The sequence below is a fragment of the Notamacropus eugenii genome, chromosome 5, assembly GCF_028372415.1.
Source record: "Notamacropus eugenii isolate mMacEug1 chromosome 5, mMacEug1.pri_v2, whole genome shotgun sequence".
NCBI lineage: Eukaryota > Metazoa > Chordata > Mammalia > Diprotodontia > Macropodidae > Notamacropus > Notamacropus eugenii.
The window spans coordinates 238,300,677-238,319,180 of NC_092876.1; positions in this window are offsets into that span (position 1 = coordinate 238,300,677).

Consider the following 18,504-nt stretch of genomic DNA (forward strand, 5'->3'; position numbering starts at 1 on the left):
ACTTTTCTGTATTTCTGATATTTTATGCATCTCCAACAAATTAATAAATAATTCAGAATCACAGAATCACAGGGCAGGAAGTGACTTCTGGGGGTCATCCTTGTCTTCTCTCTGCCTCCAGACAAGAATGGGCTCTTAATACCACCTTCCTCCCATTCTTAATGTCATGATTGCATTTCAAAGTCTTGCAATTTAGTCATTACAATGTGCTTTAAAAATAGTCTATATTGGGAGATCATGTAGGGAATGTAAGATATCACTGGTGCAGAAAGGCCCTCAGCTAGGGAAAATTGGGACCCTTCTATAGCCTAGTAGGTAGGTAGGACTTAGGTTCATAACCTAAATGTCATCATGGGCTCTCACTCTCACTCATTACACACATCCAATTAGCTAGCAAATCATCCCATTTCTACTTCTATAACATCTCTTGCATATGTCCCTTTCCTCCATTCATCTAGCATCCTCACTAGTTAAGGTCCTCATCGCTTGCCCAGACTATTGTAATAAACTCCTAATTAGTTTCCCTGCCTCAGATCTCTCCCCACTCTAAGCCATCTTCCCCAGATCCATCAAAGTGACTTCCCTAAAATACAAGTCTGACCATGTCACCCTCCCACCATCTCCATAAACTCTAATGGTACTCTATCATCTCTAGGATCAAATATAACTTTTCTGTTTGGCACTTATAATTCTTCACAAACTGACCTCATCCTCACTTTTTAGCCTCATTGCACATTGCATTAGACTCCATGGTCTCTATGGTTCAGCCATATTGGCCTTCTTAACATTCCTCACACAGTTCTCCATTTCCCATGACCATGGTTTTACCTTGACTGTCCTTGAATGCTCTCCCTCCTCATCTTCTGGAATCTCTGGTTTCCTTCAAGCGTCTCCTTCTGCATGAGGACCTTTCCTGGTCCTCTGGCTGATAGTGCTTCTTCCTCCCCCAAATACTATGTGTTTATTTTGATTTTATTTTGTATGTTATCTGTGTGTATCTCACACATTATCTGCTGAGTGTTGTCTCCCATGGTAAGCTCTTCAAGATAGGGGCTATTGTGATTTTTCTCTGTATCCCCAGTGCCTGACACATAGTAGGTGCTTAAACGGGTGCTTGTTGATAGACTGAAGAGTTTCACAACCCTTAGAGACTGAGTGATTGGGCCGCTGTCACAAAGGTAGTGTTAGCGACAAGATTTGAACTTAGGTCTTCCTGACCTTAAATCCAGTGCTCTATTCACTAAGCCATGATGCCCTCCCTCTCCCCATTAGAACAATAAAGGTTTCTTAGTGATATGGTCTTGTCTGATTAGAAAGTACCAGGTCATTTCTCACATCTCTCTGTGAAGTGAATCCATTCAATTTCTCCAGTTTCTAGATGAGATTCCTAAGCCATTGGGTTTAGTTTACAGCATAGATAGATCATCGGTGGCTCCACAGATAGAGCCCCAAGTGTCCTACTTCATCTGGTAGTTAGTCCACTGGGCCTCCCTGTCCCTCTAAAAGAAGTAACAATCTGCTGCTTTATAGTAAGGATCTTTCCACGGAAGCAAAGATCATCAGCTGTCAAGGCCAAAGACCCTTTTCATCACAAGCAGATTATGCTGTCTTTGATCCTGCTCACAGCCCCCTTACAAATCAGCCTGACTGTCCAATGGATTTCACAAAGTTTCTGCTTAAATGGCAAGCCTTGTCATAATTAATCTGATGGGCAGCCAGGTCTGAGCAGGATGATGAGCAAAAGTACTTGCTGAAAATAAATGGTGTGAAGTCTGCCCTGCCTCCTGGGCTCTCTCTTTCTCTCTCTCTCTCTCTCTCTCTCTCTCTCTCTCTCTCTCTCTCTCTCTCTCTCTCTCTCTCTCTCTCTCTCTCTCTCTCTTTCTCTCTCTCTTTCTCTCTTTCCTTTCTATTGTTTCTCCCCCATGTCTGTCTCTCTCTCTTTCACTCTCCCCTCCTTCTGTACTTCTCCTTTCTCTTCTCTGTCTCTGTGTGTCTCTCCTCTTCTTTCTCTCTTCTCTGTCCTCTCTTCTCTCTTCTTTCTCTCCTCTCTCCCCCATCTTTCTGTCTCCTTCCCTCCCTCCCCCCCTCTCTATCTCTCTTTCTCTTACTCTCTCCTTTCTCTCTTTCTTTTTCTCTCTGCCTAGAACTGGCAAGAGAGAAGGGAAAATACAAAAAGATACCTAGATTCTCTTAATCTTTCTCAAGGAGAACCTAGATACTGCCTGTCTTTCCCAGCTTAAGGACAAGTCAACAAGCAATGGTAAAAATCAACTTGCTTCCCTTCATATCTGTAACATAAGATACTCTTTGAATTGTGACCTTCCCCACCACTTGTTCTCAAATCTTATCAGTTATGAAAATGTATTTGCAGACTTATAAATAGAAACTGTTTAATGAATGGGGGGGAAAGCATATGTTTAGTGTTTACTATAGCCACTATACTAAATGCTAATGGGCAGCTGGAGTCAGGAGGATTCATCTTCAGGAGTTCAAATCCAGTCTTAGACACTTACTAGCTATGAGATCCTGGGCAAGTCACTTAATCCTGTTGTTTCTGTTTCTTTACCTATAAAATGAATTGGAGAAGGAAAGGGCAAACCACTCCAGTATCTTTCCCAAGAAAACACCAAATGGGGTCACAAAGAGTCAGACATGACCAAAAATGACTAAATAATAATAAAAGCTGAATGTTGGGGATTCAAATAGAAATATGAAATAGTTCCTGATAGTTCCTGCTCTCAAGGACTTTATATTCTGAGAGGGAAGCAACATATATAGGAGAGTTCATCTGTAGGGTGGATGGCAAACCCTGGAGGTCCTAAGGGTTCAACACCAGAGTAGATGGAAAGGTCCAGGTTTCTGGAGGGCTCAGTTGTAGGGTGGATGGTAAGACCCAGGATCCTGGAGGGTGATCATAATGCCCAAATCATTAGTGCTAGTGACCTCCTGCTCACTGAAGGGGTTTATTACAGCCTGCACCTATTCTGCTGGCTTATGAGTAGCAACTACAGGCCCACAACTGCTGGACAGGGAAAAGGAGGCCTAAAAGGTAGAGCTGGACACTCCAAGCTCCAAGCCACAGAGGCAAAGATGTGGGGGTCAACATCTAGGTACAAAAAGATTGTCACAATGGTTAGTACGCATTGTTCATCCTTCATTGCCAAAGAAGATCATGCCATCAGAGACATGATGACATGACTTGTACTTGACTTTATTTTGAGTGATGGAGGGCTGTGCAGGTCACCAGCCTCACTTCTCCTCCAGAGCCATCTGAATCCAGTGACCAGATATTCATCAGGATGACTGGAGATGACCCAGAATGAGGCAATTGTGGTTAAGTGACTTGCCCAAGGTCACACAGCTAGTGCGTACCAAGTGTCTGAGGTGAGATTTGAGCTCAGGTCCTCCTGACTCCTGCACTGGTGCTCTATCCACTGCACAACCTAGCTGTCCCATCACAATGGTTGGAAATGGAAAGAAAAGAAGAGCTGAAGAAATGATGAAGGGAAAGGGAAGCCCTCTTGGTCATTCACCCTACTAATGACACATCCTCTTAAACATCACAGTTCCAATATCACTACGTCATTCCCTCCTGGTTACATGACTCTCTTTCTCCAGTGTACTTCATATAAAATCAGAGTGAGTAGCCATGGGAAAAGATACTAATAAAAGAATAATAGATGGATGGCACATGCCAAGCCTAAAGATGCTCCCTCTTTTTTATTTATCTATTATCTTATCCACCATTATCTATTTATTCATAGCAGAAGGAATAAATATACTTATTGAGCTGTCTGGAATGGAAGCAAGGATTTCAGTAAGCCTTGAGAAGTAGTTTGTGGGCAAATGTTCAAAACCCTGTTTTCCAAATACAGAGGATTTAACCCTCCTTGGAAATAAACACTGGACCAGGTGCACTATGTCTGAAAGAAATCACTGCAGGCCTAAAAGTCAGAGAGTGGGCCCCAAAGAAATAGGATGAAATCTGCCTTTCTTCTCCATTTTGGCTTGGCTTGATTTTTCTGGGGAATCAATGTCCAAGTAAGGACTCAAAGGATATTTACTGCAGACAGATGTTTGTTTTCATTTAGTTCATGGATATCGAAGAGTGCAGAAGAGGTTCAAATGGTCAGAAGTGGAAAGTTGTAACACTGGTGAGTGAGGCTCTGGCCAATGAAACTTGCTGTGTCTGCTCTGATACAAGAAGTCAGAATTCTTCGTAGGAAACTTGTTCCCTAGGACACACATGTACAAAAATATATATAGCAGCTCTTTTTGTGGTTGCCAAGCATTGGAAATAGAGCGAATGCCCACACATTGGGGAGGTGCTGAACAAGTTATGGTGTATGAATGTAATGGAATACTATTGTTCCAGAAATGATGAACAAGTGAATTTCAGAAAAACCTGGAGACTTACATGAACTGATGCTGAGTGAAATGAGTAGAACCAGGAGAACACTGTACACAGTAACAGCAACATTGTGCTATGACCAGCTTTGATGGACTTAACTCTTCTCAGAAATCCAATGATCTAGCACAATTCCAAAAGACTCATGGTGAAAAATTCTATCCATATCCAGAGAAAGAACTACAGTCTGAATGCAGAGCTAAAGCACACTATTTTCTCTTTTGCTGTGGTTGTTTTTTTCTTATGTTTTTCCCCCTTTTGTTATGGTTCTTCTTTCACACCATGACTAATGTGGAAATACATTTAATATGATTGTATATGTATAGCCTATATCAGATTGCATGCTATCTTGGGGAGGGGGAAGGAGAGGAAGGGAGAAAAAAATTGGAACTTAAATTCTTATAAGAATGAGTGTTGAAAAGTATCATCTTTACATACACTTGGAAAAAATAAAATATTATTAAGTAGTAAACAAAATAAAAAAGAAAGAAAGAAACTTGTTCCCTTCCTTAGGACTCAAGCCCAGAGATGAAACTATGCCCATGTAAATGGGACTTTGCCCCAGGTATACTAAAATTTAGAGGAATACCACTTCTAATTCCAGCAGTCAGTCACAGGCAATTTAGCTACTAGCATCAGATGTAAAAACGGTCAAACTATCTAGAGTCTTTTTTTCCCCTAACTACTTGACTTAGGGTAGAGTTTGAATGCAGATTGAAGCATAATATTTTTCACTTTATTTTTTTCATGGAGTTTTTTTTGGTCTGTTTTCTTTTTTAATTAATTAAGTTTTAGTTTTTAACATTCATTTTTATAAGATTTATTGGTCTATGTTTTCTTTCACAATATGATTAATACAGAAATATGCTTTGCATGACTGTACATGTATAACATATCAAATTGCTTGCCATCTTAGGGAGCAGGAAGGGGAGAGAGGGAGAGAATTTGGAACTCAAATTTTTAAAAAATTAAATGTTAAAAGTTGTTTCTACAAGTAATTAGGAAAAGTAAAATACAATTTTAAATGACTATTTTCTTCACTCCTAATTAGAGAAGCACACTTTAAAAAATTCCAGGTATATACAAATTTTGCAGCAGTTTTTTTTGGTGGTCATTATCTCAGGGTGAACAGCAAGCGCAGTGTAGGTAAAAATAATTATTCTAAAAGTGACCTTGAAAAAAGCTACTGTTAGCTTAACTGTGTCATCCCTAAGCTAATTATGAGAAACTGTCCAGTATGGGCCTCCTCCCCTGGTTCCACCCCCTACCAGATAATAGTGCCCCCTAAGTCTAAGGGTACTGAAACTGCTAAATATATACCAAGATCTAAGAAAATACCCATCATGTACACAGAAAAAAAAAATGTATTTGTGAGCTCAGATAAGTGGACTCTAGCTAATCAGTGCTTGAAACCATCAAGGTCAGATAAAAAGATGAGACTGACTGATAAGCAGCATAGTAAGTGAAGCTTTTTGTCTGTATTTACACAAGCAATTCAGCATCAAAGTACACTTTGCAGGTAATGCTGTCCTGCCTGAGATCACTACTGCCTGCCTACCACAGATATGGGGGCAGATGATACATGAAGGTCCATCACAAACCCAGGAGGAACTTCGAAGGCCATCAGTCATTTCAACACCCTTCCTCACTAGCCTGATACCTGTGTTATGATCTTCTAGGATTATGCTCTCCTGTGTATCTAATATAGACCACAGCCACAGAATAGGTGCTCATCTTCTGCAATTCTTATCTGAGTAATTCCACACATCCTCCATAGAGGATGCACCTATTCTTATAGAGACTTTCCTTCTGTTCTTTTCCTATTTTTGTAGGTATCAGTACAGTATGCCTGCTCCCATTATCCTTCACTTCCCCTGTATGACTAGCTCGTCTCCTTTTTTGGTCATGCATGTCCGCAATGATGTCTTCGTGCAATTTATCACAAGAAAGTCACGATGGGGTAACATGCTCAGTCCTACTTATAGTCACAATTGCTTTTTGGATCAAATAACATAATATTGATGAAGCGCTTCATGCAGTGCCCAGTGCACTGTGTAGTACAGAGTAGGTGATCAATAAATTATTATTCCCTTCCTATTTTTTGTGTCACCTGAAATCTTCACATTTCCCTAACTCACCATTGGAATTGCGGCCTGTCAGTTACCCTCAACCTGGTTTAGCCCATCTGCTAAGATGCTTCTACTGGGGTAGGGCACACTACAGCTTCTTGGAGCCATAGATGAGAATTGGGTGAGAGATGGACACCAAAGATGTCCACACCAAAAGCATCCCTGAGAAGTGCTCAGCAAGCCCTCAAAGCACAGGTGCTAGTCCTCCTTGGATACCCTATATACCCTAAAGGTAGGAAGGGGGCCAGATTATAGAAAACTTTAACATGATTAGAAAATAAGGTAGAAATGTATCAGGAATAAAGATAGTTTGGAATGTAATTTGGAATATAACTAGGATCAAGGAAGCAAATTGCTTGTATTTGATCAATTTGGGAAGACATCTTAGAGGAGGCTTACATTGCTTCATCTCATTCAGCTTCCCAGTAAAGACATATATATGGTGTAGTGTGTGAAAGTAGGCAAATCACTTCATTCCTCTAAATCTCAATTTCCTCATCTAAAAATGGGTGTAACAGTATTTGTGCTGCATCATGGTAGTGTTGGAGATAAATGCCTTGTAACCTTTAAGTGACTGTGTAAGTACAAGCCATTATGTTATTAGCAGGAGTAGTATGGAGGCATCCAGAAGGCTCAATATCCCCTTGTTTTCATATATGTGTCTCTGTGTATGTATACGCCTATGTGTGTCTTAGTGTTTCAGACTTCATCTTGCACCTTGCTTATTAACACCACTAAAATTGCCAAAAGCAAAGAGAGGAGGAAGCAGCCTCTTGAGAATCTACCTGTTGCTTCAGGTGGATGTGAGCATTTATAAAGCACCATTAATCATTGTATTAAGCAGCAGCAAGTTGTATCTACATGTGATCCACAGTTTGCAAGAAAGCATCCCTGCGTATGCCCTTGCAGAATACTTTCGGGCCACCACACTGAAGCCCATAGCTTTAGTTTATTTAGTTTAATATCTCTGGAGACATTCTTAATAGCAATGGAGTCATGTCTCAAGATACATACACAAGGAGCTCTTATTAGTAGTAACGGCATGTGGGGACTGGAATAAGGATGCCTAAAAAGACAAATGCTGCAGAGTATTTGGCCCTTATAAATTGTCCATCATTCATAGGTGTGTAAAGAATATGAAGAAAGGATGTGCATATATTGTGTTAGTGGTCAGTCTGTCCAGCTATGCTTGCATATTCTGGGGTAAATATGACAATTGGTCCTTCCATTCTCCTTCAAGGAAGGTTTTGAGCATACCTATGAGTTCACTCCTGTCAAAAAATGCACCACTGAAAGAATACAATGTTCATATGAAGTCTATAATTCCACTTCTCTTGTATTGGGCTTTACCAGGTGGGAAATTCAGGACTTTTCATCATATCCCTAGTGTAATAAGCACAACAGCTCATAGGTCAATAATTTAATAGGAAAAATGCTTGTGATAATGTTAAATTTACGTTAGAAGAGTTAACTACTATTTCATTTCCTTGTATAAAGAATTATGGTACAGCTATTTGGGAAATTTGACATAACTGACAACACAAATAATATGGGACTTCTGCAGCATGAACTTCCCACCAACATACGTAATAATCTTCTGATTTAGTAGATAAGTCTTAGGGAGTTTCCTGAAACACACAGAGATTAAATAAAGTCACATATTATCTATCAAATGAGGGATTTGAACCAAGGTCTTCCTGACTGTCTTTATCACACTACACACTACCCTCCTGCAGCCTCTATAGCCTGACATGTAGAAAGATTGTAGTTATCATATAGCTACCATGTGCTTTTTTAATGCATGAAAAATAAAAACAAAAAAGCCAAGGTGCTGTTTTTTAAATTAAGACAATACGTTTAAACACCTCAAAATGTAGAAACATAATATGAAATTGTTTTCTATGCTGTGGATGAACTATTGGCTCCTTTTCAAAGCTTCTTTTACTGTTTTCTTCTTTCCTAATATAATCATTGAATTTTTTTGACCTTTCAAAGACACATTCTGGGGGGAAGGAATAATAAAACACACTTACCAGGGCTTGTTTTCTAGTTAATATTGATTATAAACTAAAAAACCAAAATGAAATACTTTGGATATATTTTTAAAAGACTTACTTTTCCCATTTGAAAACATTTTCAGGCAAACTACTGGTAATTCCCCATAGACCTAGCATCAGAAGGTTTTCAAGGACTTTCTGTGACAACAGAAGTGGAAAAGTCGTACCATTTTCCCTAGTACAGTTGCTCCCAAAATGTTGTATATTTCCATACAATTGACCACAAGATGCTGCCTGAGAGGTTCCTCAATGTGATGGAAGGTTCACATGTTATCCAGTTCAAATTTTTCTAGAAGAAAATTCTTTTTTCCTAGAGACTAAAAATGCTTAACCAAATAGGTCTTAAATGTCAGTTTTCTGGTTAGAAAGTCACGTCTCAAAGGGTACTCCTCAGAGAACCATCCTTTGTATTCATTTAAGACAAACTTACTAAAAGAAAACTGGCTAAATACTGGTGATACCTATAAAGCAAAGTAAGAAATAATTTTAATATACTCTGCCAAATACAGTCATGTATATGTGTGCATATACATACACATAGTACGTATACACATAGTGAGGAGGGGTATATACATATATATGGATATATCATTTTTTTCCCTATCAAGAAACAGGTATTTACTAAGTACCTACTATATACTGGCACTAAATTGGGGATACAGAAGAAAAAAATGAAACATTTCCTATCTTCAAGTAGAGACAACAAGCATATATATTGTTGTTTTCAGTCCTCTCTGACTTCCTGACTCCATTTGGGGTTTTCTTGGCAGAAATACTGGAGTGGTTTGCCATTGTCTTCCCTTGAGCTTAGAACCCCAGTTCTGCACTAGGAAAGGCCATTCTCTCCCTTCCCTTAACTTCATACCCCAAACAACAGATCCCAAGAAAATGCAATGAGAGGGGCAACCAGATATGTCTGTGAGAAATAGGATTAAACTAGTCAATTGCAGCCTTTAACAGAATAAAAGAACATCATTAGACATGGGTGCCAGTACGAGAAGGCATGGGGAGGGGGGAGTAGCACCAACTTTTTGAGTCTGTTTTTCTCTCAGTGTTTCTAGCACTTCGAGTGATGGCTGATGGGAGAAAAGTCTGATGTTTCTCACTTGTCCCTTTAACTTCCGTCTCTCATGATCTCATCCGGAGTCTTTGTTTTATGAAAGAGAATTTCAGATGTTTTGGCCATCAGCTACTATAGTTGTGTTACTATTGAGGGAAGAAGGAGAAAAAATGGGGGAAAAAACAGAGGGAGGAGGGGGAGAGAGAGAGAGATAGAGAGAGAGAGAGAGATCCTCTAAACTACTCCTTCTGTAGGGGGAAAACCCTGCCTTCCAGTCCTGATTTCATTTGCATCTTTAGGTATTCAGATTTATTGTCGTTGTTCAGTTGTATCTGATTCTTTGTTATTTGCCCAATTTGTCACCTGTTATCAGTGGCAAAGATGGAAAATGGAGTTAAAGATTCTTGACTTTGATATTATTTTCCTAATCATGGCTCTTCCTTGTGTCTTCTATTACTTGAGATCATTTTATAGGCAGTTTTTCATAAGTACATCTATACATACAAACACAAAGGAGGATAAATACAAATGGTACTGTAAAAATTATATAGAAAAAGCAGGGGGGGCGGAGCCAAGATGGTGGAGTAGAAAGACGCACATACACATAGCTCCAAACCCACAACCCATAGAACATCTACAAAAAAGTAACTCATGGCGAATTCTGCTCCCAGAGGCCACAGAACATTGGAGCGAGGGAGATTTTTGTTCCAGAGAGACGTGCAAACCTCTCTCAAAAGGTCTTTCGTGCCGTGGACTGGGCGCTGGGACTGGGAACTGAGTACAGCCCTGCCATGGCCGCGACACCGAGAGGAAAAGATCCAAGCGGGCTTCAGGGACGGAATCTCCAGCAGCCACGCAGGTCCCTCCACCCACAGGTGACAGGGGTCAGTGAGAGGGTCTCTTTGGCGGGTCGGGAGGGGAGTGGGGTGCCCCCATAACTCAGGCCCCCTCGGGAGGCAACAGCAGAGATGGGAGCAGACCAGGGCTCCCCAAGCAGGCAGGAGTCCGGATCCATTGTTGAAGTACTCTGCATAAACCCCCTGAGGGAACTGAGCCGTGAGGCGGCCCTGCCCTGACCTGAGCACCTGAACTTAATCTCACACTGAATAGCAGCCCTGCCCCCGCCAAAAGCCCTGAGGCTGGCAAGCAGCATTTGAATCTCAAACCCCAAGCGCCGGCTGGGAGGATCCGGAGGTGAAGTGGGTGTGAAGAGAATATTCAGAAGTCAAATCACTGGCTGGGAAAATGCCCAAAAAAGGGAAAAGAAATAAGACTATAGAAGGTTACTTTCTTGGGGAACAGGCATTTCCTCCCTTCCTTTCTGATGAGGAAGAACAATGCTTACCATCAGGCAAAGACACAGAAGTCAAGGCCTCTATATCCCAGCCCACTCAGTGGGCTCAGGCCATAGAAGAGCTCCTAGAAAATCAAGTTAGAGAGGTGGAAGAAAAGCTGGGAAGAGAAACAAGAGACATGCAGTCAAAGCATGAACAGCAGATCAGCTCCCTGCTAAAGGAGACCCAAAAAAATGCTGAAGAAAATAACACCTTGAAAAATAGGCTAACTCAATTGGCAAAAGAGGTTCAAGAAGCCAATGAGGAGAAGAATGCTTTCAAAAGCAGAATTAGCCAAATGGAAAAGGAGATTCAAAATCTCACTGAAGAAAATAATTCTTTCAAAATTAGAATGGAACAGATGGAGGCTAATGACTTTACGAGAAACCAAGAAATCACAAAACAAAACCAAAAGAATGAAAAAATGGAAGATAATGTGAAATATCTCATTGGAAAAACAACTGACCTGGAGAATAGATCCAGGAGAGACAATTTAAAAATTATGGGCCTACCTGAAAGCCAGGATCAAAAAAAGAGCCTAGACATCATCTTTCATGAAATTATCAAGGAAAACTGCCCTGAGATTCTAGAACCAGAGGGCAAAATAAGTATTCAAGGAATCCACAGATCACCACCTGAAAGAGATCCAAAAAGAGAAACTCCTAGGAACATTGTGGCCAAATTCCAGAGTTCCCAGGTCAAGGAGAAAATATTGCAAGCAGCTAGAAAGAAACAATTCAAGTATTGTGGAAATACAATCAGGATAACGCAAGATCTAGCAGCTTCCACATTAAGGGATCGAAAGGCGTGGAATAGGATATTCCAGAAGTCAAAGGAACTAGGACTAAAACCAAGAATCACCTACCCAGCAAGACTGAATATAATACTTCAGGGGAAAAATTGGTCTTTCAATGAAATAGAGGACTTTCAAGCATTCTTGATGAAAAGACCAGAGCTGAAAAGAAAATTTGACTTTCAAACACAAGAATGAAGAGAAGCATGAAAAAGTAAATAGCAAAGAGAAGTCATAAGGGACTTTACAAAAGTTGAACTGTTTACATTCCTACATGGAAAGACAATATTTGTAACTCTTGAAACTATTCAGCATCTGGGTACAGGGTGGGATAACACACACACACATGCACATGCACACGCACACACATAGAGACAGAGTGCACAGAGTGAACTGAAGAGGAGGGGATCATATCTTAAAAAAAAAATGAAATCAAGCAGTGAGAGAGAAATATATTGGGAGGAGAAAGGGAGACATGGAATGGGGCAAATTATCTCTCATAAAAGAGGCAAGCAAAAGACTTTTTAGTGAAGGGAAAAAGAGGGGAGGTGAGAGAAAAAAATGAAGTTTACTCTCATCACATTCCACTAAAGGAAGGAATAAAATGCACACTCATTTTGGTATGAAAACCTATCTTACGATACAGGAAAGTGGGGAATAAGGGGATAAGCAGGGTGGGGGGGATGATGGAAGGGAGGGCACGGGGAGGAAGGAGCAATTTGAGGTCAACACTCATGGGGAGGGTCAGGATCAAAAGAGAGAACAGAAGTAATGGGGGACAGGATAGGATGGAGGGAAATATAATTAGTTCTTACAGAACACTACTATTATGGAAGTCATTTGCAAAACTACACAGATCTGGCCTATATTGAATTGCTTGCCTTCCAAAGGGAAGGGGTGGGAAGGGAGGGAGGGCAGATTGGCAGACAGGGGCAATTAGAACGCTCGGTGTTTTGGGGTGGGGGGAGGGGACAAAAGGGGAGAAAATGTGGAACCCAAAATTTTGTGAAAATGAATGTTAAAAGTTAAATAAATTAATAAAAAAAGAAAAAAGAAAAAAAAAGAAAAAGCAGAGAAACACCAGGATACGATTTATTGTTGGGGAACTGAGATAAAGGTCACCAAACTTTTCAGTCTTCTGCAATGAGACTAACCCTTGTGATCTGTATAGAAGAGAGGAGAAAGTGATTTTCAGGACCACAGTTTCACTGAGTTCCTTTTCCATTTTAGGAAATAGAGTGCTGGGATATTCCAACCAAGGAAAATATGAAAAAATCTAAGAGTCAAAATGGATTCAGACAAAAGTTGAAATGTGGGATTTAGAGGAGATGCTTGAGAGAATAATTCAAGAAGTAAATGTAATATCAACTTAGGCATGTGTTGCCTTCTCATGTAGCCCATAGTAACTCAGCCATTGGCTAAAAGTGCTGAAGAGAAAGAGCTGTATACCTCTCTGATGAGAAAGACCTTGCTAACCACAGCATCCTCTCAAGAATGATGGACAGAACAGCACATAGCCATGACGAGAGCACCTCAAGTGAACACTATAACTGAGACCCAGGGGAAGGACAAAAGATCTGACTGAGAATGTCTTCCCCTGCAACTAAGTACTGTATTTTCTATAAATAAAGATGGTGGTCAGAAACCTGGCTGACAGAGCTGTGGTCCTCCCCTAGAGGGGAGAGACTTACTAATCACAGCATCCCCTAGTAAGTAGTAGACAAAGTATTAAGCTGCCCTAAGATAGCTCAATAGCTGGAAACAAGTAGAATGGGAAATAAAATGCCCCATGGGGAATAGTGGAGAGCAATATCCATCTAGGAACAATGGAATGTGACAGCTGGTGTGAAGAAGACCCAGAAGAAAGTGATACAATGGCACCATCAGAACGCACTAGTTGATATGCTCCTTGCATGTGCTCTGACTATATGGGTTCCCCATGTGTATATGTCTCCCTAAGCATGTTCACTCTTCCCATAGACAGTATATGTATTTGAGGGAAAGTGAACTCCAGAATTATGAGAAGGAAATTCAACCATTACTTGTGCTGTTATGAAATTTCATTAAATGTCATTACTTTAAGCTGAGTCCTTTCATTGACTAATAACAGGGCTCGAACTATAGTTTAAAGAAGATTTTGACTCATAAAGTTCCTGTAATCTTTCTAGGGATTCATGGATGAAAAGGTTTGGGGAGTCACGAAAATTACAAACTTAAGTATGGTCTCTTTATTATATGGCATTGTATTTACTGAAAAAGAAGGGGGAAATACATTCATTTTAAAATTTTATTTAGTATTTTATTTTTCTCCAGTTACATGTAAAAACAATTTTAACATTCATTTTTAACACTTTGAGCTCCAAATTCTTTCCCTTCCTCCCCCTCACCTTGAGAAGGCAAGCAATTAGATATTAGTTATACATACATAGTCATGCAAAACATTTCCATATCCAGTCATGTTCTGAAAGAAAAGATAGACCAAAAAACCCTCAAGAAAAATAAAGAAATAAAAAAGTATACTTCAATCTGTATTCAGACACTATCAGTTCTTTCTCTGGGGATTGTCAGCATTTTTCATCATAAGTCCTTCAAAATTATTGCATCACTGTATTGCTGAGAATAGCTAAGTCATTCATAGCTGATCATCTGACAATATTGCTGTTACTTTGTACACAGTACATTTCACTTTGCATCCGCACACGTAAGTCTTTCCAAGTTTTTCTGAGAGTATCCTGCTCATCATTTTTTATGGTACAATAGTATTCCATCACAATTATATACCACAACTTGTTCAGCCATTAACCAATTAATGGGCATCCCCTCAATTTCCAATTCTTTGCCTCTGGAAAAGAGCTACTGCATTTTTGTACTTATAGGATTGTTGGTTGTTGTCTTTAATTCTCAAAGAGGACCATAATGACATCTCTGTGCTACAGTCAAGTTACAGTGCGTATTACTGTATCAGACTAATACGAACTTGGAATGTTCTACCACAGGTCAGGCACAAATAGCCCAAGTGAACATTTGGGATAGATTCTCTAAATTTGCACCTCACATTTCTTTTGAGTTGCTTCAATTCTGCTTTGCTCATAGAGCACAGCACCTTCTCTGATGTGATCACACCATAGTGAGTGGTCCTGTGCCAGTGTCTCCCATGTATTATCAGTTCCAAAGTTCATAAAAAAGACCTTGAAAATGTCCTTATATCACTTCTGACCACCATGTGAACACTTGCCTTGGGTGAGTTCTCCATAAAACAGTCTTTCTTTTATTTCATTTTTTGTATTTATTTACTATTTAATTTTTTCTTGTTACATGTAAAAACAATTTTTAACATTTGTTTTTAAAACTTTGGGTTTCAAATTCTTTCCCTTCCTCCCTCCCCACCCCAGCCTCATTGAGAAGACAAGCAATTCGATATAGGCTACACATGTGTAGTCATGCAAAACATATTTATAATAGTCATGTTGTGAAAGAAAACACAGACCAAAAAAATCTCAAGAAAAAAATAATTTAAATAACTATGCTTCAATCTGTATTCAGATATCATCAGTTCTTTCTCTGGGGATGGATAGTATTTTCATCATAAGTCCTTCAGAGTTGTTGGATCACTATTGCTGAGAATAGCTGTCCACAGATGATCATTTTACAATATTACTGTTGCTTTGTATACAGTACATTTCACTTTGCATCAGTTCATGCAAGTCTTTTCAGGTTTTTTCTGAGAGTTTCCTACTTTTCATTTCTTACATTACAATAGTATTCCATCATAATCACATACTACAACTGGTTCAGCCATTCCTAACTGATGGGCATTCCCCCAATTTATAATTTTTTATCCCCAGAAAAAGGCTGCTAGAAGTATCTTTGTATATGTAGGTCCTTTTTGGTTTTTTCTTAAGTTTCTTTTAAGATACATACCTCAAATCAAAGTTAAGTGCAAGTCGTGTCATCATCTTGATGTCATGGTCCTCTCTGAGAAAGAAGGACAAACACAACCTTTGAGTGAGTAGCAGCTCCTCCTTTTCTCCTCTCCTTTTCTTTTCTCTCCTCTCCTCTCCTCTCTCCTCTCTGTCCTTGCTTGAGGTACTCTACTCAGTGAAAGACACACATCCATGGCAAAAAGCTGCCTTTTTTCTTTAGGTTTACTGGCTAGATTTCTTGCTCAAAGACTTAAGCCCAATTCACTCTGGAGCTCATAGATTGGACAACAGCTCCCTGCCCACCTAACACAGAGTGAAAGTAAATACTAAATAATAACTTTCTTTTTTATCCAGAAACCCTCAGGGTCTTCCCCTCCCAGTTCGATTTTTTGTTACTTTTTTCTTTATTAAAAGGGTTGTGTTCGTCCTTCATTTTCAAAAGAAGACCATCACATCAGAGAAATGATGACATGGCTTGCACTTGACTTTGTTTTGAATGAGGGAGTGCTGTGCAAGGTCACCAGTCTCACTTTCTCCTCCTGAGCCATCTGGATCCAGGGACCAGATATTCATCAAGGTGATTGGAGATGGCCCAGGATGCATGAGTAACTACTTAAAGAGGACTATTCATTGAATGAGTGTATCTCACTGAAAGTGAGAATCTAATAAGACCTTGCCCTAAAATGGCCAGGGTCATACACTGCATCCTGGGCCATCTCCAGTCATCCTAATGAATATCAGCCTACTGGACCCAGATGGCTCTGGAGGAGAAAATAAGGCTGATGACCTTGCACAGTCCTCTCTTACTCAAATCAAAGCCAACTGTAAGTCATGTCATCATCTTGATGTCATGGTCCTCTTTGAGAGTGAAAGACAAAAACACAACGTCTCATTTTTCTCACATTCCCTCCAACCTTTCTCATTTTCCTTTTCTGTCATATCAGCTAATCCAATAGGTATGAGGCAGTGCCTAGGAGTTGTTTTAATTTGCATTTCTCCAATCAGCAATGAGTTGTAGCATTTTTTTATATGGCTATAGATAGTTTTGATAACTTCATCTGAAAACTGTTCTTATCTTTTGATCATTTAACAACTGGGGAATGACTCTTACTTTTATAAATTTGATTCAGTTCTCTCTATGTTTGAGAAATGAGGCCTTTATCAGAGAAACTTGGTTCAAATTTTTTTCACAGTTGCTATTGCTAAGTGTATTTCCCTCCATCCTATCCCCCCCCGCTTATTCTATTTTTCTCTATCACCTTGTCCCTTCTTAAAAGTGTTTTGCTTTTAACTACCCCCTTCCCCAATCTTCCCTCCCTTCTATCATACTCCCTTCTCTTATCTCCTTACCTTCCTACTTTCCTATAGGGAAAGATAGATTTCTATAATCTATTGAGTGGGGAAATACATTCATTTGCCATAGAAAGGTAGCTTGAGGAGAACAGATAGTTTTGAAGATCTAAGAGAAAATAGTTCCTCAGATAAAAACACTGAGAGGACCTGAATGAAAGCAGCTCAGAGGCAAGAGCACCAACAAACATTAGAGATGGCTGCAGAGTATGTTTTCCAGGATCTAATTTGAATATGACTATTTGTGGGACTTTGACTTTTGTTACTGGAAAACTCCAAATCAAAGAATTGGTTGGGAACTATAGGAGAATTGTATATTAACTATTTCTTTCATACCTGACAGAAACATAGATTTTGAGTTTCTCAACCTTAGTTAGAGATGGGTGCCTACAAGTGACAGTGTAAGAAGTAGCCCTAATAACGACATCTCAGCTAAGTATTACAGCTGTGGTCCAGAAGATATCTAAAATATTTGGCCAAAAGTGCTAAGTAGGCTTCAGTTTGAGTCATTAGAAGCTACATAATGAGAAGTTAAGACCACTTGAGAAGTCAGCCAAGAAATCAGGAGATAAGAAGCTGAGAAGTGAAAGAAACCAGTGGAGCTGAGAAACTGAGAAGAGTTGAACACAGCTGATAATACCTGATAATAATATATACTAAATAGTATCTGTGTTACTTGAAAGACCTGAATCGTTTTTCAGATCCCAGGACTAAAGGAAACTGTTTTTCACTGAATGTCATGCTACCTCAGTATCTAACCAAGGGAACAGATCTGGGAAGTTCTGCCGATCTCAAACTTTAGACTGATTTTCACAAAAAAGAGCTTAAGTAATACTGCTCTTGCAAAAAGAGAAATGAGAAGCATTTTCATCCAGCAGAAGACCAGAGAGGCCCAGAAGAGGAGCAAGTGATGCATAGTATAGTCTGCTCCCTAAAGGTACTGGCCCAAGCACATGAATTTCCCTAGACATGTTTTTTATTCTTAGATTTGTGGAAGTTTGTGCTCACTCTTTCCTCCACAGGCATTGTGTGTATTAGTAGGAAAGTGTGACACAAGTTTATGGGTGGACGATTATGTTTAAATTATTCCTAATTTTATCTTTTGTTGAATAAATGTTATGTTATGACCATTCTTGCTTTAACTTTCTTGGATGATAAATGTTTCATGATTAAGAGTTAGTGCTCTCTTTCTGATTGATTGGTGTAAATAGGAAACACACTGATGGGGGCTCAGGAGCTATAGTTGTGATTATAGCCATGAGTTTCCCTCACACCAAAGTTACCCCTAGATCCCTGAAAGCGAGTTGTAGCAGCATGACCACTCATTCTGGGAGAGCACACCAACCTGCTAGCATGGGTGCAATTACGGTGAACAAGTCAGCCATAGTCCAGGAAGAAAGAAACTGGTGAGGGTTGAGGGAAGGGGTGGGAGGGAATCTGTGCCATACCT